The sequence below is a fragment of the Artibeus jamaicensis genome, unplaced genomic scaffold (assembly GCF_021234435.1).
Source record: "Artibeus jamaicensis isolate MK-2021 breed Jamaican fruit bat unplaced genomic scaffold, CSHL_Jam_final scaffold_1964, whole genome shotgun sequence".
NCBI classification, from domain to species: Eukaryota; Metazoa; Chordata; class Mammalia; order Chiroptera; family Phyllostomidae; genus Artibeus; species Artibeus jamaicensis.
The window spans coordinates 51,624,260-51,650,282 of NW_026522030.1; the positions used below are offsets into that span (position 1 = coordinate 51,624,260).

A 26,023-nucleotide genomic window follows, 5' to 3' on the forward strand; every position below is an offset into this window, starting at 1 on the left:
AAGACAAAAATAAGTCTTCATGAACACACATTACTGGGTATTAGCAATTTTGGTTGATAGTCTGGATGCTAATTCTTAGACTAATGTCATCTTAGTCCCAAAATAACATCAGTAATAATAATAATACATATCTACATTTGTTGCCCACCCATATAATTTATCCGTTGTGTTATTGCAGGGGTCTTAGGAGAATTCAAATAAAGCTCCTAATGCTGGGGGTGTTCTGGTGGGAAGGCAGACTAAGAGTAAAAAGATTTTAGTGTATTCTACATCTTACTTGCCTCATGGGACCTTAAACTAGTTGTACTTGATATAGGGGTACCTGGCCATCTTCACTATACAGAGAAGGTAAAAGATTGTGGCAGGAGCAACCACCCCTTGTCAGTGAGTTGGAGAACGATCGTGAACCTGCAAGACCTATGGAAGGATACTGGGACTCCAGGTCTATTCTCCGTGTGCTCTTGGTTTCTGCTGGAGGCTCCCTTTGGTGCTCAGCCTTCATGACAGCCCCCCAAAAGCCCCCTTTGTGGTATTGACGTCCTTGTGTACTTTCCTCCCACATTGTGACCAATAGAATTCAGCAGAAGTGATGGTAAGCAACTTCTAAGGCTACTTTGTGAAAACATCATGGCTTCTTTTCTCTCTCGGGTTATTGGCTCTGGGGGAAGATGCCACCACGTTGTGAGCATCCCAAAGGTGAGGCCCATGTGCTGTGGTGAGGAGCTGAGGCCAACAGATATGTGGACGAGCTTTCTTGGGAGAGGATCCTTCAACCCCAGTTGAGCCTTCTGATGAGTGCAGCCCTGGCTGGCATCCTGACAGCAGTCTCATGGTTGGCTGTGAGCCAGACTACACGGCGAAGCTGCTCCCTGACTCTTGACTCTCAGAATCTGTACAAGATAATCTTTGTCATTTTAAGTTGTCAAGCTTGGGCAATTTGTTATGCTGCAATAAGTAAGGAATATATGAGCTTAGGTTGTCTTTGTTTATGTTCCCACATAATTTGTTACTCTAAATCAGGGGTCCCCAACTCCTGGGCCACATTGAAGGCCGGTGAGCGAGCAAAGCTTCATCTGTACTTACAGCAGCTCCCCATGCTCAAATTCCTGCCTGAATTTCGCCTCCTGTCAGAGCAGCAGCAGCATTAGATTCTCACAGAAGTAGGAACTCTGCTGTGAACTGTGCATGGGAGGGATCTAGACTGTGTGCTCCTTATGAATCTAACGCCCGATGCTCTGAGGTGGAGCTGAGGCAGCGATGCTAGCACTGGGGAGCGGCTGCGAATACAGATCAGCAGCAGCAGAGAAGTTTGACTGCACAGAGGTGATAATACATTAATTGCTCGCAGACTCATATCGAAACCCTATCAATGAGCAGCAAGTGGCAGTTAAGGGGCATCTCGGGGCAGGCTTCATAGTGGCAAGTGAGTTGATGTGCTTCAGCTGTACAGCTGCATCTGGCGGCAGCGGGCTTTAACTTAGGAACTGACGCTGGTTGCAGGAAAACAAGCTCAGAGATCCCACTGATTCCACACTATGGCGAGGTCTATAATTATTTCACTATATATTACAATGTAATAATAATACAAATATAGTGCACAATAAATGGAAGTCACTTGAATTATCCCAAAATCATCTCCCCCGCACCACAGTCTGTGGAAAAATTGTCTCCCATGGAACCAGTCCCTGGTGCCAAAAAAAACTGGGGACCGCTGCCCTAAATGGAAATTATTTATCTGTGTCTCTGACTGCTCCACTGAACCATTTCTGCTTGGAGGAAAGGAATTCGGTGTTGAATCCTCGTGCCTAGGACAGTGCTTAGCACAGAACACTGAAAAGATGGATAAAGTGAGATGAGATAACAGACCTGGTTTCAGACAGCGCTGTGGGGACTGCCAGCTAAGGGATGAGTCAACACACATCCAGTTGGGTTATTGTCCCCAAGTGTGAGAAATTCACAGTAAATATTCATTTCCTCTCCTCTTCCGTCATCACTGGCCTCCCTACCATCCTCCCAAGTACTTCACAGGTCACTTTCTATTCTCTTCTTATCAGCCCTGAGGCTCTTGGAGAGGTAATCTGGGAACTGAGGAAGGAGCAGGACTCAGGGCAGAGAATTACAGCCACGGCGGGTCACTCCACACTGTCCCTAAGTGGGAAGGAAGAGTTTCTTCAATTCCCCAGACACAGGAGACTCAGTTTGTGGAGACGTTCCCCTCAGGGTCTACTCAGGGCCTGGGATATATAATTAAACTAGACCAAGGGACAACGCAAAAGCAGGAGTGGGGAGAAGGGGCTTTTAAACTTTTTTATTTAGGAACTTTAAAAAACGTTTGTTAAGAGAAGGCTAAAAGTTCAGTTACTGCTGTGAGTGGAGTGGGTGTTTGGTTACGAATGTTCTAGGACAGGCACTTCCACTTTAGAGCCAAGCCCAGCCCAGCCCGCTCTAGGAGAGCTCACTACAAACCCCCCCTCCCCGCCCCTCAACTCCTGCCGCTCTAAGGGGCAGCTGCCGTCTCTGAGCGGAAGAGCACAGTCAGGCACCGCTTACCGCCCGCTAGGCCGTGTCCTGAAGCCAACATCAGAGAACGCACTTGCACAAACCTAGATGGTATAGCCTACTCCACACCCAGGCTACAGGGTACAGCCTATCGTTCCCAGACCACAGGCCTGCACAGCATGTTACTGTACAAGACAATGTGAGATTAAATTAGGCACAAAAGAAACTAATAAAATCAAGAGACACGGTAAACATGAGCTGTAGGAGGCTGCTGCTGGCGTAACATGGCGTACTGTTTTACAGCAAACTTATTTTTTAATGAGCAGGAAGAGTATACTCTAAACTAACAATAAAAAGCGCTATATTGTAAATACCGAAACCAGTGACATAGTTGTTTATGGTCATTATGGAGTGCTATGTACTGTATACAATTGCAGGTGCCATACTTTTCTTTTTTAAAAGAATGTCCCTTTGATGCACACGACCGTACACATGGGCAGTTTTCAAAGAACCCAGCGGCTCTGAATGGCCTCCTCCGATCTTGTTTTATGTTCTCATCATCTGCTGATAAAGTCTTAATAAAACATATAAACACAAAAAAGACTTTACATCTAAAGGGATATGTCTCCAGTAGAGTGGATGACAATGGAGATCACAGTCTGGGGCAGGCAGAGCCTTCGCAGTGCCCTGAAAAGCCACACTGTTTGGGGGCACACGATCAGACAAATTTAAATAAATTTTCTTACTCTTTGTACCTGCTGAGGAACAGGGGGTACAAAGTGGGGGCAGAGGCGCACGGCCCCTCACTGCCATGGCTCACTAGAACCATGTTTGGGGAAATACACAGCACTCAGCTCCGTGCTGTGAACAGGGGCCTCAGTGTGGAGCAAGAGAGTTTGACTCCCAATCTATTACCTGTTATTTCTAATTGTTTAACCACAGGCGGTTTCACTTTCCTGAATCTCAGTTTTTTTTTAATCTGTAAGTGAAGACGCTACTAATTATTTCCTAGCATTCACTAAAACCATGTTAGCTGAATCTGAATAAGGTCCTTCAGGCCAAAAGAAATAAATAAGCTGTAAGTAGAATTTGGGAATGTTTGATGGAATTTAAGGCCTGCAGAAAAAAGTAAATCATAAGATGCCTACCAGCTTGGGATGTTGTGCTGCAATTTCCAAAGGTAATTTAATATCTCTCCAGGGTACATAACATCAGTGTGACCCATGAGAGCCACAAAATTATCCTTCTTTGACCATGTCAAGCTCATTCTTTTCTTTCTACATTTAAAAAAATAATATTAATAAAATGGAGAATGTGCCAGGAAAAGCCACTAAAATAGAGATATTGCAAAGGACTTGCCAAAATTTAGCAGGCCTGCAAAAATCCTGGTCCATCCAAGAGTTTGAGCTTCCACCATTTCTACCTTTATAGAACTACTGAGGTCTTGTTCACTTAGGTCCCCCTGGCAGTTTCATTACCTTTAGGTAAAATAGCTCTGTGATGAATTTACATAGACCCTCTCAGAGGTCCTATGAGGCCTATGCCATGTCCAGTTTTCATAACAGTTAAGACATACTTCTAAAAATGAAGATAGCAACAGGGGAGTGGGAGGAGGAAAAGGGGGGAGAAGGTACAGAAAATAAGTAGCATAGACAGTAGATAGAAAATAGAAGGGGGGGCAAGAATAGTATGGGAAATATAGAATCTAAGGGACTTGAGACACATGGTCATAAACTAAAGGTGGGTAATGGTGGGGACGGGGGGGTAGGGTGGAGGGGAATGAAAGGGGGAATAGAACAACTGTAACAGCATAATCAATAAAAAAAATTAAAATTAAAAAAAAATGAAGATACATAGACATATAATTGGACACCAAAAGGCCAAAAGCCTCTTGTGCCTTTTGCTCCCTGCCCCACCCCACCCCCAACTTTTTGAGAAAATTCACTTAAGAGTTGAGCTGACAGTCTTACTTCTAGGTATCTCAGCTTCCTCACCTGTGAAATGGGTCGATACTATTGCCTCTCTGACAGGACAGGCAGGGAGAACTAAATGAATTAGTGTATACAAAGTACTTCAAAGTGTGACTACTAGTACACTCTAAATGAATCATAGTTACTGTAATTATTACTCATTTTAAAGGAAAAATAGCTTTTATGTAAACATTCTAGAAGATTTCAAGCATGAGTCTGACCCACCAAAATCCAAAATATTACCAAGCAGGTAAGCATGAGGTTTCCTTTGAAGCTGCCGCCCAGACTAAATGTTCCTCTGAAGGCCTTCTCCAGGACGCCATTTACCCTTCCCTTTAGCACTGCTGGGGAAGTCAGATCAAATTCTATCAGTTTTCTGTGGCTGAGTAATAAATCATCACAACTTTAGCAACTTCGAACAACACACACCTATTATCTCACAGTGTCTGTGGGTCAGAAATCTGAACGCGGCTTCTCTGGATCCTCTGCTTAGGGGCTCACAAGCTGCAGTCAAGTTGTTGGCCAGGCTGCACGCTCCTGGGGAGGCTCGGCTGGAGAAGCATCTGCTTCCCGGCTCATACAAGGTGTTGGCAAAATTCACTTCTTTGCAGTTGCAAGACTGGGAGCCCTCATCCCTTGCTGGCTGTTGGTGGAGACTGCCCTAACTCCGAGAGGTCATCAGTGGTGCCGCGTGGGCTTCCCAACCTGGCCACTTCCTTCATCAAGCTAGCAAGGAGAGGCTCTGGGCATGTTGTTAGCCAGACAGGGTTTTCTATAATTATGTGAATAACAACCCATCACCTCTGCTATAGGCTATTGATTAGAAGCAAGTCACAGGCCCTGCACACACTCAAAGGGGGGAGATTATACAAAGCCTGCGCAGCAGGAGGCCTCCTCTGAGGTTGTCCATCACTGTCACAAAGAGGAAAAGGCATTGCGCAATTTCCATTCAAGCTTCCCAATTTATTTTCTGGTCTGACCACAGAGGTCAGGCAAGGTTTAATTGTCTATTAATTAGAGGGACGAAACTTAGGGAAGATGGGGGAAAATAGAAAGAATCAATTTAACAGAAGGCCAACAAGAAAACAGTGGCTCTCTCCATGTGATCTGTGGGTATAATAATGTCCATGTCCATGTCCAAAACAGATCTCGAAATCCCCAGAGTCCTTCCAGAATGGCTTTGGGGAGTTCACCAGAGCAGAGAAGCTGAGGTGTGTGAGGTCCAGGCCTAAGTCCATGGGCACACTGGTTGGAGCCGTAAGGATGGAAGGCTGATCATGAACAAGTCTGTCTTCCTGTGGATGAGTGGGGGAGACAACTCTAACTTCCTTTAAATACACAAAGGATTTTTTTATCACGATATCATCCAATGATTCTCTACCCTTTCTGAAGTGGCAACAGGGGGAAATGGGGCTGAATTTCAGCAAGAAGGAATTTGTATAGACTAAGGGAAAACAATCTTAACAGTAATGATCATTAGGCACTGAAACAAGCTATAAGAAGACATGAAATATTTGTCCCAGGAGTTTTTTTTTAAAAGTAGGCTAGACAACCATCTAGAAGGTAGACCAAATGCAGTGAAGGAGTCGGTCCAGACCTTTCCCTCTGCTCAGCACACAGTAACACCTCAAACATAAACACTGAGCAATGTCTTAGTTGGCTCGGGTTGCTCTAAACTAGACCGGATGGCTTATAAAGAACAAATTTACTTCTCATAGTTCCAGAGTTCGGGACGTCGCAGATCAAGAGGCTGGCAGATTCGGTGTCTGGTTGGAGGCTGCCTCTTGGTCCTTACATGGCTGCCCTCCTGCTGTGTCCGCACAGGGTGAAGGGGCAGGGGAGATGTCTTAGTGTCTTTTAGGGGCGCTAGTCCCACTCATGGCAGCTTCACCCCCATGACCCACTCACCTCCTAATGGCCCCACCTCCTAACGCTATCACCTTGGGGGATGGGTTTCAACACAGGAATTTGGGGGGAGGGGGAAACATACATTCAGTTTCCAGTGATTAAACATATTGAAGTTTGTCATTTGTTGTCACTGACCCACCTGACAGCATTATTTTTTAGATCAAGATCCTTGGACAACCTGTATCAAATCACCTGGAGCACTGTTTAAAATACAGATACCTAGGTCCAGCCATTGAATGCCACGAGTGAAAATCTCTTGAGGTGGGGTCTAGGTATTTGCTTTTTAAACAAATAGCCCAGGAGATTTTTATGCACATACTAAAACTTGCAAACCACTGTAAATGAAACCTAATCTATATCAAACTTGAATTCCCCCACTCAAATGTCCTTACCCCCTACCCTAAATTTTAAATGCACAAAGATTGCCTCCTCCTTCAAGCAGCCATAAAAGCATCCCTCGGCCCCCAGGCTCCCCTTGGTAAATACGGTCCAGCAATCCAACGGCACGAACCTACGCAATGGCTGCTGCCATGCTGGTTCCCCAGGGAAATTACGTAATAGGTCTCTGGCACACACTGTGCTTACTAGAATTACAAGGGAAGCCCCACCCCCATCTCTCCGGGAGTCCCATGTTCTGAGTAAAAGCCCAACAATGTATCTGCTGCTTAGACCTTGGGCTGAAGGGAGTGGGAGCATGCGCAGGAAAGTGTGTGTGGTTTGCCACATCGAACTCAGGGTGTGCCATCCTATCCACCGCAGAGCTGTGGTCTGAACTCTGCGTCTCTGCAAACCGTTCTTGAATTTTTGCAGGACCCTATTAGGGTCCCCAGGAGAGCTCTCATATGAAGTCCAAGAAATCTGAGGAAAATGTGGAGCTTACATGATGGACTAATTTCATTTCAATAAAATTCCCATATTACATTCAATGCGCTTGGCTTTATTAAGTTTTGTCATAAATGCTGGGAACACTTCCAAATTTAGGCTTGCACAATTATTTTTATTGGTGCGTTAACTAAAAACGGTATATGCATAAGTCAGAGTGTACATTTGACTTCATCTGGGGAGCCAAAATGAACTTTAGGTTGATTTATAGTCATTTTACCCTGTAAATGAGATACAGGAAATAGGGGTTAGAGTTTCTGAACCCACCATTCCTAAGCCCTCTGCCGGTTCCATCCGCAGCTCGCCATGTATCTCATGAATTTAAATTCCAAATGTCTATCGGCAACCCGCAAAGTCACCAAACAAAGAGGCTGGCTTATTTTCAGACCCAGGGCCATCCAAACCGGGCAAAAAAAATAGAGGTTTGTTGCACTAAAGTGAGACTAGGGAGGCCTCGGTGCTTTGAAAGGTTTTAATTGCTATGGAAAAAATCCTTTCAAAGATTTTTTTTTTTCCTTAACATGGGCCCCTTGGAAACTTTTCATAGGGGAACTGTAAAATATTTATACAGCTAACAGCACTGTTAAAAAAAAAAAAGGCAAGAAAGAAAGAAACGTAGCGTGGAATGAAAGGCAGACTTGAAGTGAGCCCTGCAGATTCAGGGGGGCCCCAGGGAGGGGAGGGGTCTGTGATTTCAACCCCTGGGAAACAGGATTAATCCCTCCCAGCCGGGCCCACAAGGCACACCGACATGTAGAAGACCCTGTGTTTGGTTTACAGCTCTGCTGTTGCCATTTTGAAATTCTTAATTTTTGAACGAACGGCCTAATATTTTCATTTTGCACCAAGCCCCGGACATTCTGCGGCTGGCGCTGCTCACAGCATCTCCAGAACTGCTGTTTTCAGACATTGCAGTATGGTCCTCCCGTCCCCTCTCTGTTCGCTTCCCTTTTTTCTGGAGGACCCTCCAGCCCTGACCCTTACTTCTGACAGCCCTAGATGGCAGGAACTATACTTCCTGTCCCTTGGTGTGTCCGGCATACATCCTCCCCAGGAGACATCCTGCCCAGGAGGCTGTACCACCCCAGGATGTAGGAGGCTGACAACCCCTATTCAAAACCCTAGAAAACATGGTACTGGCTTTGTGAATAGATGGAAAACTAGAGAATTCTGGAGTTGAAAGGAGCCATGGTGATCTCGTTTTATAAAGTAAATGTAGCCGTGGAGAGAGGAAGGAAATTTCCCAAGGCTACTTCGTTTATTAGTATCAGGTTAGGGACCTGGCTAGCTCATTCCATAGCGTCTACAAAAAGGGGTGAGCACGGACAATTGCAGCCCCAAACTGCTCCAAGCTCATGCGAACTCCTGCCTCAGTATTTTCTCAATTCTTTAATCAACAGTGACATTGTTAAAGAAACGGCTGAGAAGACCGTCACTCTCTCCACAGTGGTCCCCAAATGTTTTCATTCTCTCCCACACACAACTTATCTTTCACTGGTGAAGACATTTGGTATTAAAAATAACAGTTGTAAATTGTGTGACCTCTTCATGGCTCCAGCCTACCCATCAGTGCAGACAACCTGGTAACTCCGAGGAAGGGAGGAAAAAAAACCCAAGGCTCAGCAAACCCACAAAGTGGATAATTAACACATGAGAAATCAAGAATCGGCTACGCCATGGTAGCTGAAGTACTGAGGGCAGGGGAACTTCCTAACAGAGGAGAATGGGTTACAGAATTACTACAACCTCATCACTCAGAAGGGACCCTCTGTCTCAAGCCTGACTTAATTGCCATAATTCAATTAGCATGCTTCCACTAATTATATAAGCTTTTAGATGACAGTTCAACAGCCGTACTACAGAAAGACAATTTTTTTCATTTTTAAGTTAATCTTAAATTAATTATAAGCAAATTGCACCGATTTCCTGCCTTCCACTGTTTTGTTGCAGAAAACTATCACACAATTTTAAAACTCTGGTTCTTATGCAAAAATAGGCATTTAGTACCATGTGGAATGATTATTGCATTCCTAAACACAGAGAAATAGTCCCTCCCTTCCCCAGCCTTTCTCTTCTTCCTTCCCTTCCTTCCCTTTTTTCCTAAATGCCACTTCTTATCAAATGTGAGATAAGATAAACAACAATCACATTAATTGAAATAAATGTTCATTTATTTTTCAAATTCTCAAGCCTAGAACAGTCTAGTACACATTATACACTCAATAATAAATATTTGTTAAATAATTATCAATATTAGATATTGGATGAGATGCTCTGGGCATGATAGCGAAAGGCTGAAGAGGCCTCAAGGCCCCAATCCCTGATTTCAAAGAGTGTAGACATTCTTTTCAGGAGGTAAAAATGTAAACACATGAACATAAGTCATTTGAAAACTACCTGGAACATAAGATACTAAACGCTAGTCCTGGATGCATTTCTCAGTGCTTAGCATACAGTATAAGATAGTAGTAAATCAGATTAGCTCTTCCACTGAGGAAGATAAGATGGGCTTTCAATATGAGTTATCAGGCCTGCGTACAAACGAGAGCTGACAAATGTAAATTACCTGCTCCAAACCAATGGGCAGTGAATCCATCACAGCTGGAAAATTTCAACAAAGCGAAGCGTGCTACAGTAGGATGCACCTCGTGCTAACTTGCCAAGCAGCTCAGATTCATTTGATATACCTTTAGGGTTCATTGTCAACAAAAGTATGTAATTTTTTGTACCAAACCACACTGTTTTTCTCTATATTCATGATAGTTGATTGAGTAAAAATCTATAGATATGTTGGAATTTTTATTACTGTATAAGACTTCAAAGATGATTCATCAAAAACGAATCAGAATGGCCATTCTTTTTCAACTGAAGGCTATTTGTCCCACTCTTCTACCTAGTACTTCATTTTACTCAGTTCAAAATTTCTCTTATCATGCATTTGGTACTAAATAAAGTTACAGGAAGTAAGCAAAGTACAGAAAACTTTATATTCTCACTAATATTATCAGATAAATAGGCTGTTTCAGCTCAGTCAAAAAAACAAAAAAAATTAATATTTATTTATTTGTTTATAGAGAGAGAGGAAGGGAAGGAGAGAGGGAGAAAAACATCAACATGTTGTTGCCTCTTGGGCACCTCCTACAGGGGACCTGGCCCACAACTCAGCCATGTGCCCTGACTGGGAATTGAACTGGCTGCCATTTGATTTGCAGCCCAGCACTCAATCCACTGAGCTACACCAGCCAGGGCTCAAAAAAGACATTTTTAAACTCAGGTAACCATTATGTTATGTAGGGTTAAAATGGCAAAGGAGATATTGGCTCCTCAAGCTGAGACTAAACTCTGACCATCTTTCAGCTTAACCATCACTTCCTTGTGGAAACTTTGTTGCCTCTTCCCCAGCTGTGAGGCCTCTGGTTATTGGCTACTTTTCTTTCTAGAATACCGAACACTAGAAATTCATTAATTGTGAGCAATCACTAGATGCTTGCTCTTCCCAATAGGCCCTAATCTCACCGAATGTGAATGCCAACAGAGCTGATGTTTGCTCACCACCGTGAGCAAACTGCATATGGAAGGTATGCAGTGTGCCTTCCATAAACATTCTTTTGAACTAAGAAAAAGAAAGTAGGGATCTTTCTTATTCTGCCAAGGTCCCTGTATTACTTGGAGGTCTTTCAATTCTACATGATGAACTCCCAGCTTGAATTACTTTAAATTTAAAAATGCAGTAAGGCTTATAGGCCAATAGGTTCATAAAACCAAACCTTGGAAAGGTAGGCCCAGAGACAATATTCTCGTCCCTCCATTTCAAGACACTTCGGGGAGGAATTCCAACTGACTCGACATCAGCATGTGTCCACGCCTTGAACGAATCCCTTTGGCTAGAAGCATACGGTTCGAAATTGGCCCAACCTAAGGCCAGTGACCATCCCTGTGATGGAGGAAGGAGTGTGATCTCCTAGTCCCACCAGCCACAGCCCTGTGTTGTGGGGAAAGCAGGGGGTGGGAAAAAACCTGGGGAGGATGTTGAACACATAGAACAGTGATGCTTACAGAGTCTCTCAGCCTGGTCTGGAGGAAGATGAGGCAATTCCACAGTTCTGGATTCTCAACAACAGTAGCCTTGCTATGGGTAAATTTATTTTATTTCTATTATTTTATTGCCACATGGATTCATGGCAGTTCAAATTACCATTCTTATCTCTACTGACTCCTTCCTGAGGAGGAAGTATGCCCACACGCCCATGGCAATATTACAGTTTAAGTCAAAGAGTGCTACCAATGTAACCAGTTGTGACTGACCCAGAAATAATGCATATATCATGCTTTGTTTTGAGGATGACGGAGGGGGCCGAGGTGGGGGTGGTGGCGAGTGGCAGTGGGGTCGGGAGCAGAGCGTGTGCCTTCTTGTTCCTGTGCATGAAAGTGCTGAGTGACCGGTCCCAGCCGATCCCTCTGGAACCCTGGAGCGCCCTGCCCGTGTCCCGTGTGCTCGGGGCATCTCATCCTGCCGCAGCTGCTCACGTAAATCAGTCCTTCTCACACAGATGTGTACAACGGGACTGGTTTTCTTCTCTATGAGTTATACTTTCAGCCCACATGTGGCCGCACATGAAATATCAATGTTTTCTCCCTTTTCCACTTTGTGTGTCGAGTTGGGCTTCTTCTCTGTTTACACAAGAGCAGAAGAAAAGGCTGAGGAAGGTAAAAGGGTCACAGGGCTCCTTATCCCGGCCGTCCACGGTTTTCTCCTGCCATTTCCTCTCATCCATCATTGTCCTCCCCAGAAACTCATCTATTTCCCTTGAGACTCGACCATTTTTTCCTAGGTAATTCCCCTTTTAGGGAACCTATTTTAAGGTCATTATGTTCTACAGAACAGTTTTGCCAGAACTTTCCTGTAGATCCCGATTTTTTGTCTCCTCAGCTTCTCTGTACCTTGTTCAGGCCATGTGGGGGGTATTTGCATTCTTTCTGGTGGGGGGGGAAGCTGTGCCAAAATCTCATACCATATGTATTTTTCTATTGAAAGTCATAAGATCTTTATTTCGCATTCCTTCACCATGAGCCAGCATCCATTCCCCGCCCTTCACCAGGACAGCTTGGGCAGGAGTGCATCCCCCCACCCCAGGAGAATTCCCAGAGGAGCCCGGGAAATGGGCCCTGCTATCTGTCCCTTTGGCAGAGGGGGTTTGTGTTTGCTTGTTTACTTTGAGATAAACACTTTCAAGTTCTAGGGTCTCCAACTGACTCCCAGGTACTTTATGCTCATGACACTGATGTCACAGCTGTGTTAGTTAACAAATTAAATAAATAAGCACAGGGCTTGAGGACAGAAAGGGCCCAGTTAGGAAACTAACCAGAGAGCTAAACACCTTTGCCTTAACACTCGGCTCTGGTCTGGTAATGAAAATGGGATGGAGGAGTGGAGGTGCACACTGATTCTCGAGACAAAGGGTCTTCAGCACCTTCCACTCTTGTATTCCGTACATCCTCCCAGAAGATGTGATAAATAAATAAATATCCCATGGTCAGATAAGTTTGGGAAAGAACGTATCAGAAGTCACAGAGCATACTAGCATACTACAGGCTTTCACACTAAATAAACCTATTGAACTTGGTTTAACTCAGCAATTCCGAAACTTATTTGAACTTGAAACACTTGCCACCGTTTATCCAGAGGCGACCGGCAAAACAACATTCCTTGGACTACCTAATTAGAAGACAAAGAAATACAATGCTATTGTTTTAAAGCTGACATGCTCTTTGTAGATCGTAAAGACATACATTTAATTTCCTTCTGAAAGCGTTGCTTCACCGCATCTCTGAGACCTGAGCCACAGGGCCCCCTGACCCAGGGACCATGTTCCAGGGGTGGGCTCTTGACATGCTGAGCGAGATGACAGGCAAGAGACAGGCGTCAGGGGGAAGGAAAAGATTTTTAAATTTCTTTTAGCTCCCACTTGACATAACTGTGAGTTAAGTTTGGTGACCTGGGTAGAATTTCACACAAGGGATGTGTCTGTAGGGAGAGGAAGTGGTGGGAAAGGGAAGCCCGCTGTTTCCTGTGCCAGCAGCATGGGGGGGGGGGCGATTAGAGGCAGAGAAGGTGGAAGTGGAATTAGTTAGATTTGTCCCCATTTTCCCACACAAGCCTTTGGGTAGAGAAGGAGGAAAACTGGGTATATAAGGAGTGCTCATGTCCCCCAGTGTCCCACCCAGGAGAGCGGGCAGTGCAGCCTGTGGTGTGGGCCCCAGGGAGGATAATTCGACTTAGTTTTACTGCCCTGCCCTGCGTTTCTGTACGGCAAGGATGACACCCACAAGTTCATGTAGCACTCAGAAGGCAGGTGAATGGAGAGTCAGTGCATTTTCTGTGGGCTACATAGGTCATGTGGCAAGGATCCTGGAGATCCTTTAGCATCCAAGAGAGCCAGGTTGAGGCTGAGTCAGCCAGCAAGGGCCACAACCCTGACCAAAGGGAGAGAAGGCCCAGAGCACAGGGGTCACCAGCACCAACTCCGGTATTCATACCAGCGGGAATAGACGGCAATACGGGGGCACTGTGCCCTGTGACCCCCCCCTCACTCTGTCCCAGCAAAGTCACGCAAGCCCAGCTGCCTGCTTCACCTGTGCGCCCAAGTCCACCTGGCAGGGAATTCGGAGAAAGAGAGGGCAGAAATAATCAAGACTAAACCATGATTCAAAAAGACTAGTTTTACTTACAGGGATTTCTGCATTCAGGATATTTACACTTTGGGACTAGACTAAAATTTAAATTGAATGGACATGTAGTTATTTCCTGCCTACCCATCCATAAGGTAGGGCCTGCCAGAAAAGCCAGACTGAAAGCAAACGATATAAAGAGATTACATTTTTCCACACATTTGAATTTTATTGTGATTGAAATTTCAGACATTTCAGACTATCTTGTTCTGATATTCACACAGCTTATCTGGGGCCACTGAATTCCCAGGCATTTGTTTTACTTCAAACTGCAGGGTTGCCATAGCTCACCAAAAGCTTACTGTGTGCTGCTATGGTACTGGCTTATTTGGCTGGCCATCTTACTGGACCATGAGCTAGTTCACTGCAGAGGTCTAATTTCATTCACTTAGAAAGATGCTTAGCCCCTGCATCTCTGCTGATTCTTTACAGGGGGGATCTCACTTGGGGCTTCGTTTTGGTTAAAGGAAGAAAAAAGGAGGCTTCCTTGGAGAGTTCGGTGGGAGCCATTTTTCTTTATAGGTACAATGTTCTTTCTTTTCTCTGTTTCCTTCACCTGTTTTCAACTGGTCACTTTCTTTTTCCTTCACCTTTCTTCCCTGGGGATGCTTTGGAAATGAAGGTGACACTGTGGGGGAGAATGAAGAGGTGATTCTGTCTGTGAATGTTCCCAAATCCTCCTGAACTGTGACTCAGGAAGAGTCTTAAATTTATATGACATTTTTTGGTTTAAAGAAAAAAGAGTCTTTTATTCATAGTTTGATAATTTCATGCAATCTCTAAATGATTTTCCTGTCCCTGCCTTCCTGTCCCCTACCATTGTGATCTCCGTAGACCAGATATACGTTGGCATGCCATAATAGTTTCTATACTCAGTTCCATGTTTTCCACAAGGCTTTATAATGATGCATTTTGTTGGATCATAACTGAACTTATGCATGTTTATTTCTCCTTTCGATTGTAAGCTCATGAGAGCTTCCTTTGTCTTCATTAATGCATCACCGTGTTTTACACTATGAGCACTTAGTATATGTTTGCTAACTGATAAAACTGGATATTTTATGATGCCTTACAAGCAGGAAGAAAAATTCTTCCCAGTGAGTACAGGTCTTCATATTTTCTGTCCCAGTTTGTTCCTCAAGCCTATCAGACATCGTAGAACGTCTGCCCTCCCCTTCACCATCCCTCTTGCTGAAGAGAGGCCTGGGTATTTCGGGAAGTGCCCAGGAAGACAGTCAGAAATAAATCCATCTTTGTCTGTCTGCTCTGACTGCTCCGACATGTGCCCTGTTGTGGGAGCCGCTTACAGCTCCTGCAGACGTAAAACCCTCAAGTTCAAAATGTATCGGGCTCCCTTCAGGTCTCACTGCACTGGAGCCAGGAGAGGCAGGAGCAAGGTTCTGCTACGCCCTTCCCACAAAAGCCATAAAAGAGGAGTGCGTCTCTGTAAATGACTGCTCCTTAATCCCTTTTGGGTCTCAGTGCCAAAGGGAAGCTTTCTCTAGACTCCCAATTAAAGACGAAATATCTGTGTGTACTCTTGTCATACCTGTGGCTTTCCATTTCATAATTTTAGCATGCTGAGCTGCAAGTGCCAGGTGACTTCTGCTTCTTCCATTAGCCTGAAAGCTCCATGAAGACAATGACACTATCCACTTTGTATACTCCTGTATGCTCTTTACCTACCATTATACCTGGCATATTACAATAGTAATAATTATAACAATAATAATAATAGTCAGAGTGAAAATTTATATAGTACTTTCTCTGAACTAGAGTGCTTTACCTACAGTAGCTCATTCATTACTCTCAACAACTGTTTAAGGTAGATACTATTATCACCCACATTTTATATATGAATAAACTGAGGCCCAAAGAAGTTTAGTAATTTGCCAAGGTCACCTTGAAAGTAACTAGTAAAGCTGGAATTTAAACACAGTAATCTGGCTTCAGAGCTCAAGTGCTTAATCCCTAGACTACACTCCAAGACACAGACAATGGTATCACATCTATGGTGTTACTCTGGGCAATGGACTCATTCTTCAAAGCAGACATTCAAGCTGGCCAGAGGAGACTACTGTCAGAGGGTGGAGGGGACTCCCGGCAGGATGGTGAGTGGAGACCCCAAGTTTATGGATGGGACAGTGAATGTGAACAGGGTGTAGGAGTAAACAAGGGTAATAAAAGAGCCGATGGTTGGAGACCCCGTAGGAGAGTAGGGGACACAGAAGCTGGTATAAGTGGGAAATTTGAAGGAGTCAGAGATACATCTGAAGAACATTTTTTTGGCTACTTTTTTTTTGTGTGTGTGAAGCAGTTTCTAAAATTTCTGCACCCCCTCTCCTAAGAAAACCTTCCGTAAAGATCTACATTATTTTTAAATTTGGCTTTCTTTAAGTAAGATGCTTTGCTAATACTGAGCTACATAGTTTCAGCATTCACTCAGGTTTTGTAAGCAGTGCGCTGTGTGCTGCAGCCTCAACCCTGTCTTCGGATCTCCTGGGGAAAGAGCGAGGAGAAATGGCCATGGTTAGAGCTTGAACCAGCTGCACTGAGGGTTTCTGATATAAAGTGTCCTCCTGTTTCAGAGTTTGAGATAAACCTGTTCAAGAAACTGTGAAAGAGAAGGAAGGAAAGGATGAGAAGGTGTGGAAATGAGAACAAGAGAAAGTGAAAGAGGATGTAGAAAAAACCACTTCCTTGATTTGTATGGTGTGATTTCTAAAACTACTCCAGCCTCTACATAAATTGACGGGATTTATGTGGCTTCATTAATCACACTTACTTTTGAAATGGAATTTTCTGCTTCGGAGCCTTTGAATGTTGACATTCCAATACAATATATTCTTTTAAAATCACCTCTGAATAAAGAATACATTGTTGAGGTGATTCCCCTGCTTGTAGGTGGAGTCTGGTCCTCAGATCTTAATGGCGATATGGTGAAAATAGAACCTTCCTTCAGGGAAGAGAAGAGTTCAGGTATCATTAGGATCCCAGTTGCAGACATTGTGGGCCAGGAACCCAGGGAGGAGGAAAAAAGGGGGGTGGGGTAGGAGGTGGAAAATAAAGCGCATTGTCTTTGATGAACAACAACAAGCAGTGCCATCTAGTGGTAATTGATGTTTATCTTCAGTCTGTTTGTCTGTGACCTCCCTGCCTAGCTTTTTGCTCATTATCAAACAAGCTGGAAAACACGCATTCACCTTTCTAGGGGCAACATGACCTGAAAGCCAATGGCAGAGCTTAGGCGAAGACATAAGTGTGTTAAGCTGCTGCCGACCAGAGGCTGAACTCAAGCATGGATTTTTTTTTTGGTTGACTTTAGAATGCTGGGAAGTCCACACAAATAACAGAGTACAAAGATCATGTTTCTGGGAAAAGACAGAAGGGAAGGGGAACACTGTCATCATCATCAGGATTCAATAGAGATACATCACCTTATCTAACCCTCATATTCTCCCTGTTTGCTAATGAAGCAAAGCACAAAGAGGTCAAGTCCAAAGTCAATTGTCAGAAGTGCTGGAGTTAGAATTCGAATCCGGTCTGTTAGGAAAACTTTTTTCTCTTATTCGGATTTTGTGGGAATTTTCCTGTCAGTTACCTCTCTGGAAAGCCCATGTTTCCAGGCCTTGTCACAGACCTTCAGCCTTTCAGGGTGACATGACTGAGATAAGTAACAATACCTTGAAACAGGTAGGGTCACTGGAAAGACTTTCAGTGTCTTACGCTCCTATTGGCTGAGCTATAGAGAGAATGAACAACCCACACAGCATCTCTCACTGCTTAGATCCTGTGAATGAAGTTGCAGCAGATGTCCATGGACAAGTCCCTTCTTTCTGCTAAGTCACCCCTCGCTGCCACTCCTGGGGACACTGCTGCTCCAATGAGCTGGCCTTAAGACCTCCCACCCCACAACACAGCCTGCAGCAACAGCCGCGCACACCCTTCCTGCCCAGCACTGCTGCCCCGAGGGAGCTCCTTCTACCCAGATTCAGTTCTAGCAAATCATTTGCTATGCATGAATCTATTTTATTGCACAAAGACAAACAAGCTATATTCTTTATAATTAGGGACTAGATAGATGTTAATTTTTAAGAAATACTCATTTTATTACTAATATAGTTTAGGCTGTTTCATTTATGACTTGATCAGAAAAATGCTAATTTTTTATTTATGAAAACTCACGGAAATATGGACATAAAAATACTTTCATACAAACTCCTTTCGGTTCAACAGGTTGATGGTGGAGACTAACAAGATAGCTCTGTCCTACTATATTGTGAAGAGCAAGAAAGAGGCCTTGAGCTGCAGCCATACACTTATGGCAATAAAGCATGCAGGTGTACTTCTGATTTTTAATTCAGTTACTCAAATACAGTTACATGGGTAAAGTTGTTTTTGCTTGAACAGACACTAATAGATGACTGCAGTAATACCAACATGAAGGAAATAAAGTAATGAGTTGTACAGAGAATTAAGGTTTCTCTAGCCCTTTTAGTTGACTCAAAAAAAACAAGAAGAAAAAAAAGAGGTGACCTGACTTGTCAATGAGCAACTGACATCACGATCCAAATGAGCAAATGGAGGGGGTGACACTGTCACTGACTGGAGAAACCATAGCTGTCAACACCATGTGACCGCAAGGACTTCGTTAGCGCTTTCACATTTCATCTTAATGTTAAAAACCGTTAGGGAATCTAGTTTGTGGATAGCTTTCCTTTGCCCTGAAATGCTTATATTGTTCCTGACATTTTAGAGAGATGATTTTGGAAAGGTTATGTCAGAGTCACCGTGGCTTTGCTATAAACTGTAGACAATGTGAACATGAAAACAATAATGGAGTCTGTTGAGATATTTATGAAATGTTTTTTAAAAGGTTAAGAGCAGAAATTGCCTCAAAGTTCATGTAATTAAAAATTATAATTAATTTCCTCTGATAACTCCGGCTCTAAAATTTGTGAAAACCAACTTGATGTAGAGTTGGTTTTAGAGCAAAAATCCAATATATTTTAGCATCAGCAAAACGACAGATAGGACACCCCATGTCAATGAACTCGTAGTTGATGAAAACAACCTTTGACTTACATGACCCTTGGTCGTGGTGACCATGTGAAGAGGGCGTGAACCAGGACGGCACACTTGGTTAAGGACCTGGTCATTCGGTAGGTTCTGACTTGCACTACCCCTGGTTTAGAGTCTATCACATTTTTAACCTCTGAAACCCATGGCAAGGAACCCTTTTCCTAATAAAAATCTCACTGCAGCATTTCTGCCAGTGGAGGCTGGGTAGAAGGTGAGGATACTGTGCACTCCTGGGATAATAAGCGTAAATATTATTTGCTACGTATCTACTAGGTGACAGTGTTGTATCTCCATTATGTGCCTCTGTACTAAGTGTTCTTTGTTTATTTGTTTGTATAGTATTCTTTTAATTCTTGCGTCAACTCTCCCCTCCTTTTTTTTCTCTGAGAGCTTAGATAACTTGCCCAAGCTCAAGTAGATTCTCCTTAGCAGGGTGAGATGATTTTTTACTCTTCCCTGGCCATCCTAGCCAGAGGAGAAAACTCTCCTAGGCAGAGGCAGAAGAGAGAAAACGTGAAGTGCTCCCTTTGTTCAAGCAGTTGCTCTGACTATGTCCCTAAGCTCCAAGTTGAGTCTAGATTAATTATCATATTCTGACATCCTCCTCCCCATGGGCTGCTTTACATTTTTCACAAGGCAGTGAACATGTTAATAGGTTAATAGTTTGGAAACGGAGCCCATGGATTTGTAGAAATAGGCAGTCACCAAATGGTGCACTCCAGGAATGCAGTGGATCAAACTTCCCAGGGAGACAAGTGAGGCAGCTCCAGGCCTGGCAATACCCTCACCTTGGCACTGACCTCGAGCCAAAGGTAGGGCTCTCTTAGTGCTATAGGACTCTATCACTATGCACAAAGATGATTGGTCCAGTGATGGATACCTGGCCCAAACCACACCAATCAGATCCTTCCCCAGGATTTTTAAAATAGTAACTACAGGTCTCTCCTGTAGGGTGCAGCACTGTAAGGTATAAAGAGTAGGAATTGGTGCTGGCTGCCATGTTTTCTGTCATGTAGAAGTTAGTGTGAGAGCATTAAGGTAACATTAGGAAAGAACAGTGGGGTGAGATGGAGAGAGTGTGCCCTGGTCATCTTTAATAACCCAGTTCGAATGATTTCTGAAGCCTCCTGTGCAAGTGTCAGGGTACACGTCTCCCTTTAACAGGACATGTTATGCTTTTGTCACTTGCAGCCACTAAGTTCCCACTGACACAAATTTCTTCCTCAAATGATAAATTTATTGCATTTTAAATCTCCTAATAAAAAAACAAATAACCTTGGATGGGCTTATTCTATTTTGTTCTATTCTATTCTATTCTAGACGGCTGCAATTCAGTTGTCCTCTTAGATAAAAAGGCCTTGCCGGTGTGAGGCAGAGCACACAGAGGCCCCCTGGAGAAGGGGGGGCAGACTTTGTGGGGAGTGTAGGCGGGAACTAGGGAACAAGCCATAGGAACAAGAGACCTCTGAGTAAAAAATGGTCTTTAAATAAGTGAGCCTCGGATGAAATAATAAATACGTTCTTCTTACTTTATCATATTCTGAGGCTGATCTTTTCAGGCTCATAGTCAAACAGAAACCGTTTGGGGGCTCATTTGTTTGTTTGTTTATTTGGAAGAGGAGCAATGTACTTCCCTATTTCAATTTTTCTAAAATACTACTTCTAAGAATTCATTAAGTCCGAAAGGACTTGAGACATTCTGTGCCTACCCTCAGCACATATTTTAATTTAAAATTGTTTTTAGTATTACATAAATAACAAACACGAATTTTTGCTAGGCCCTCCATGAAACAGTGGCTAGGGGCATTAAAATGCAAATTCTACTGATCCCTTATTTAAAACGTGGTGGGCAATAATTTCAAAGCAGTAAACCTCATTATAACATACTTATTTTTTACATTTTCAGACTGTATTGTTCATGTTTTTAAGTCCCAGAGAAAGGCCCATTAAAGCCATGTTACTCACATTAATTCAACATTTAGCTATTTATAATACAAACCCCAGTCTTTTGGAAAATGTCATTTAAAAAGTTTCACCGTATATGGACATAATTTATTGCTCGAGCCCCATTGTCTACCTATAATTTGCCCTTTATCAGACCCAAATGCCCACTTCAGAGAATTTTGTTCTGAGCAACAACTGGCTTCTTACATTATCCAGTGATGCAGGAAAGTTAAATTACGGCCAGTTCATATCGTAGAAACAAAATGTTTCCTGCAATTACTGATAAGGGACGGTTCATTTTCTCTCTGTCATCCTGGAAAAAAACCCTCCTAACAACAATTCATGCCTGGTTAAACAGGATTTCCACATCTACTGCTGACATCTTTCCAAATAATTCAGGGCTGTTATTACTGTACCGTCCTGGCAAGGCTCAAAAGCAAGCAGACCTGATGAGTCCACTCAAAGCAGAGCTTAAGTAGTTGTAATTAATAATAATTACATGCCCACTACACTCCAGTTTTATCATATTACCCGTCAATGCAAATAAAAAAAACCACTCACAACACACTTGCAACAGGATTAATGCCTTAATAAAGCTACCCTGTGTATGCCATCATCTGTCTGAAGTTTAAAATATTTACAGTGGTTTCTCTTTTATTGATTGCCATTATTCTACGTCCGGTTGCAAAATGTCGTTTGGATGGAGTACAACTTGGGACTAGTGTTGTTCTCTTCCAAAAGCTTCCTCTCCTCCTGCCGTGACTCGGATTCGAACCGAGGTTGCTGCGGCCACAACGCAGAGTACTAACCACTATACGATCACGGCATGCTACAAGCTGACTGAGCACCTGGCTTCCTTTAAGAGCTATTGCAGTATTAAAATTTGTGGAAACACTGCCATCTATTGTCTGAATATGTACATGTTCTTAATCCTGGGAAAAAGGAACAGTGTTCAATAATCTCTAATTATTTAGCGGAACAATAACAAAGTGGCTGAAACCAACATTGTCTCCTTGGCTGACTTGGGAAATTATATTAGGTAAGATTCACAAGAATTACCATCCAGGAAATGGCAATCAAAGTAATAAGACCAAGAGAAACTAGTCTGTTGACTCATGCTTCCTACTTTTAACCAACGATGAATATAGATTTCCCACCCCAACCGCCACCACCAATTATGTTGCACTGAATGGCATATGACTCTGAGCTTCTTTGGTGCTTTCTCCACCACTCGCCTGACTTCCATGTGCCAGGCTGCCTAGCCATATAAAACATGGCAAGAGCAAAAGGGCCTGAGCAGTGGGGAGAATCAGAACGGCTTGTTTCTCCTATTAGAAGAAGACGGAGTGAGCAATCCCTGACTGAGGAAAGGCCCCTTTTCAAACCCACTGATACATGAAGCTACTTTTCCTCCAGAATATGTAGGTTTTAAAGCCACAATAATCTCTAGAAAAGAAATCTTCCCAGTAACATTGGCAACCCGGCACGCAAAGAAACTGGAACATTCTATGACAAAAGTTTAATAAATTTCCTTGCTGCAAAAATTAGTCAAAGTTATTTGAAAGGCTATAAAAGAAAATGTATATGAACACATTTCTAATCCAGGAATAGTTATCTGGTGTCTCCTTTAAGCTTTCTGAACAGAGGGGATTCAGGAGCAGTTGGGGCCGGCTGGCACTGCTTGTGGGGTGGCAAGACCCTAACCCACCTGTTGAGTGGGTGCCAGTGCTTCTGGAAGGAGGATGTTTCTGCAGCTAACCGCTTCGGACACAAATGGCCACTCATTCCCTCCCTTCTGCTGATCTATAGCCCCTTCTGTCTTCCTTCAAACCCTCACAAGTCCGTTTTCCTCCCGTGGTCACACAGAAGAACATTGTCGCGAGCTCCTGAGCCCTAGAGATTCTGTGTGAGAAGCAAGGCGGAGCGCTCTCTGGCCTGGACGCACCGCAGGTGGGTGCCCCTGGTAAGTCACGCTGCCGCGAGGGCGTCCACAAACCTCTTGGCTGACCAAGAGCCGTCTCCTAGAGTACTGTCGTGCGTGTGCCACATTCATAACTTCCGCTGTGGGCACGTACCAAGGGAATGATAACGAAAATGTTTTTTCAGTCAACGCATAGAGTGCAAATTGTGGACACAGGCTTTGCAGATTCCAGTTTTGGCTTTGTCAGGTACCATCACCCAGGGGAACTGGGGCCGCTCGGTTTTCTCATCTGTGAAGTGGAGGCAATAACACCCACTTCAAGACTGTTATGAGGATTGAAGAGGTTCTTACGTGCCAAAAACGTAAAATAAGCCTGTCACATAGTAAGCACTGTGGAATGTTATGTCATTTTATTTAAACATATTTTTAAGGCAATTTTATCACATTCTCTATATTTTTCAAAACAGCATCACACTCCATAAAGACAGGTCACTATAAAATAAAACATGAAAACGAAACAGTAGAATTAAATTCTAGCTAGGTACTATAGGTTCAAGTTCTACTCTGGTTACAAGGAAAGTGAGTAACAGCAGAAGAGTTGTTAAAGACACACTAGTCTCCGACCGAGGCTTCTCCTCTGCTCTGCTGAACAACTGGACAAGATTTGAAAATGGACTAACTTTCTGTTCACAGGATCCAATACTATGCACTGCCACAGTCATTATTATGCCTCTTAGATAACCTCCCACTTCATGTCTGTGAGACTAGTTTATGCCACGTGACAATGTTTGCATCTCAATAGCTTAGACTGAGGAAGTCTTTCCCCGGCTTGTACTCCACCTTCACTGCAGGGCCTGCTCTGCATCTGCAGGCGCCCAGGGTAAGGGAACAAGGACCATCATGAACAGGCTCACTGCTTTGCAAACGTAAAGAGAGCTTTGGAGTGTCCAGAACCAGCAGCTAAAGCTCTTCTCTACAACTCATTGGCTGGAACTGATCACTTGGCTCGACCTGCTGCAAAAGTACCTGCAAGTGCACTCAGCCATGTACCCAGAAGGCAGCACTGGAAACCTCGGGTGAGCAGCACTAATGACTTCCAGCCGTACCACGAGTGGGAAGCTAGTGGAGAAGCTTCGAGATGCCTGGGAGGCCATACACCTAAAGGCCGTACAACTTTAGGCCGTGCACCTAAAGACTGGGGGCAAACGCCCTGAACACGGGAGAGAGGCCCAGCCTCTGAGGGCTCACCACGCCAGGTTTTCTTTAGCATCTCTACGCACCTTTCCTTTCCTTGGCCATGTCAGGCACCTTGTGAGTAGGCTCAGACATGTTCCTGAGTACTGAAGTGGAATTGGCTTCTGAACAACTGCCAGGCTCTTTCGTCCATTCATTGTCTTCTTGGGAATATATATATATACACATATTTCTCCCCACTTCAAAGGGGAAAACTGACAGAACCAAAACATGTCTTCTAATGGCATTTCCATCTTCTCTGCAATCTGACTTTACTATGTCAGTACTGATGCTATTATCCCCCTCCCTCTAATTTATTTATCACTCACAAGTATTCGTTGGGGACCTAATATAGTCCAGTCATTTTTCTGGACCTTAAGGATTCAACACAGAACAAAAGAAGCATGTATCATGATTTCCTGCACTTCACAGTCCAGTAAGAGGGACACAGATAAACAACAAGTGAATAGACACAATACATGAGCTGGTGTCATGGAAAGGAATAAAGTTTTCCAGGTCAGTTGAAGTGAAGAAAAGCAGGGCGGGCATGGCATGATGGGGAGAGAGGGAGAGAGAGAAGGAGAGAGAAAGAGCAAGGTTGCTTCGTCTGGACTTTGGTCCTTTCTCCAGCCCTTCCACCTGTGTGACCTTAGCCTAGTCACTGGGCCCTCTGGGTGTCTATTTCCTCATCAGTAAGGTAAAAGGCATTGGACTAAATGACCTCTCAGATTCTTTACATCTCTGATATATGATAAATGTAATTTATACAAAAACACTGACAAGAGCCAAATGTAAAACTTTTGAAGCAATAAAAACAGGTGAGTCCTACAGCTGTTAGAGCTATTCCTTAAGTGTTTTCTTAATTGCACAAAAGCTGTTCTTTTGTCAGCTTCTGAATATTGTCAGTCCCCTGCTTATGGCGACATATTTTCAATACATAGAGGTTGATCTCTTGATGGAAGTTGGGTGTAAAAAAGAATTTCTGGCTCGCACGGGGCATTTAACTGTGGGATCCATTCTGGAAGAAGAAGATATGGACTTCTCCTTTCAGGAAATCTTTAAAAAGAAGATTGCTTCTTTCTAGTCTCTCTTTGTCAGAAGTGATGGAGCCTTCCTGCCTTTCTCTTGCTGCCTGACTACAAGATTCTCCTGATGGAGAAGCTTTCTCTGGTTTTCATAATGGATTCTAACAGCGGAGCAGGGCCTGGCAAGAGCGCCACCGGACTGGCCCAGGCTCCCACCTGCCCAGCTGAGTCCGGCCTCCAGCCACACCACACCTGCCTCTTCCCCCAGACCGAGCTCAGTTTCTCCTCCTCATGCCTCTTCTCAGCTTGCCTCCCCCCTCACTGGGGGTGGGGAAATGACAGTCAGATCCATCACTGGGCTGGAGGCCAGGAGCAGCAATCCGCTGGGTTGGGGCTGGCCCGGAGCCCAGTTTTCAGACAAAGACAGGTTGGGAACCCGCCTGCAAAGCAGGCTCCCGGTCCCCTCCTCCCAGAGTCCATCTCTGGTTGTGGACAGCCAGCTGTGACCACAGAAGGGACCTTAAAACCACTTCTTTCTCCAGTTTTTCCTAGAACCTCATTTCCCATTCCAGTGAATAGTGTTGGTGTGCGTGTGTGTCTGCGTGTGTGTGTGTGTGTGAGAGTTGGGGTTGGGGGGAGAAAGGGTGGGGAGAGGGGGGCAGAAAGAGCAGGAGGGAGAGAGAGAGAAGGAAGCAGGGAAGGAGGGAGGGAGAGAAAAGCTGAACAAATTTGATATATGTAAGGAAATCAAGAATTGCTCATACACACCCCTGGGAATTTTTAGGGGGGAAAGCAAAGTAAGTAGTAGAAAGGAGAGGCAGCCCAAGGAA

General features: G+C 44.0%; 1 non-coding gene across 1 annotated transcript; it reads right to left on the reverse strand.

Moving 5' to 3' along the window:
- Positions 1–21,768: 21,768 nt before the first annotated feature.
- On the reverse strand, positions 21,769–21,840 carry TRNAH-GUG (transfer RNA histidin (anticodon GUG)). The gene has a single exon. It is a non-coding gene; the product is annotated as a tRNA-His (tRNA).
- Positions 21,841–26,023: the final 4,183 nt, after the last annotated feature.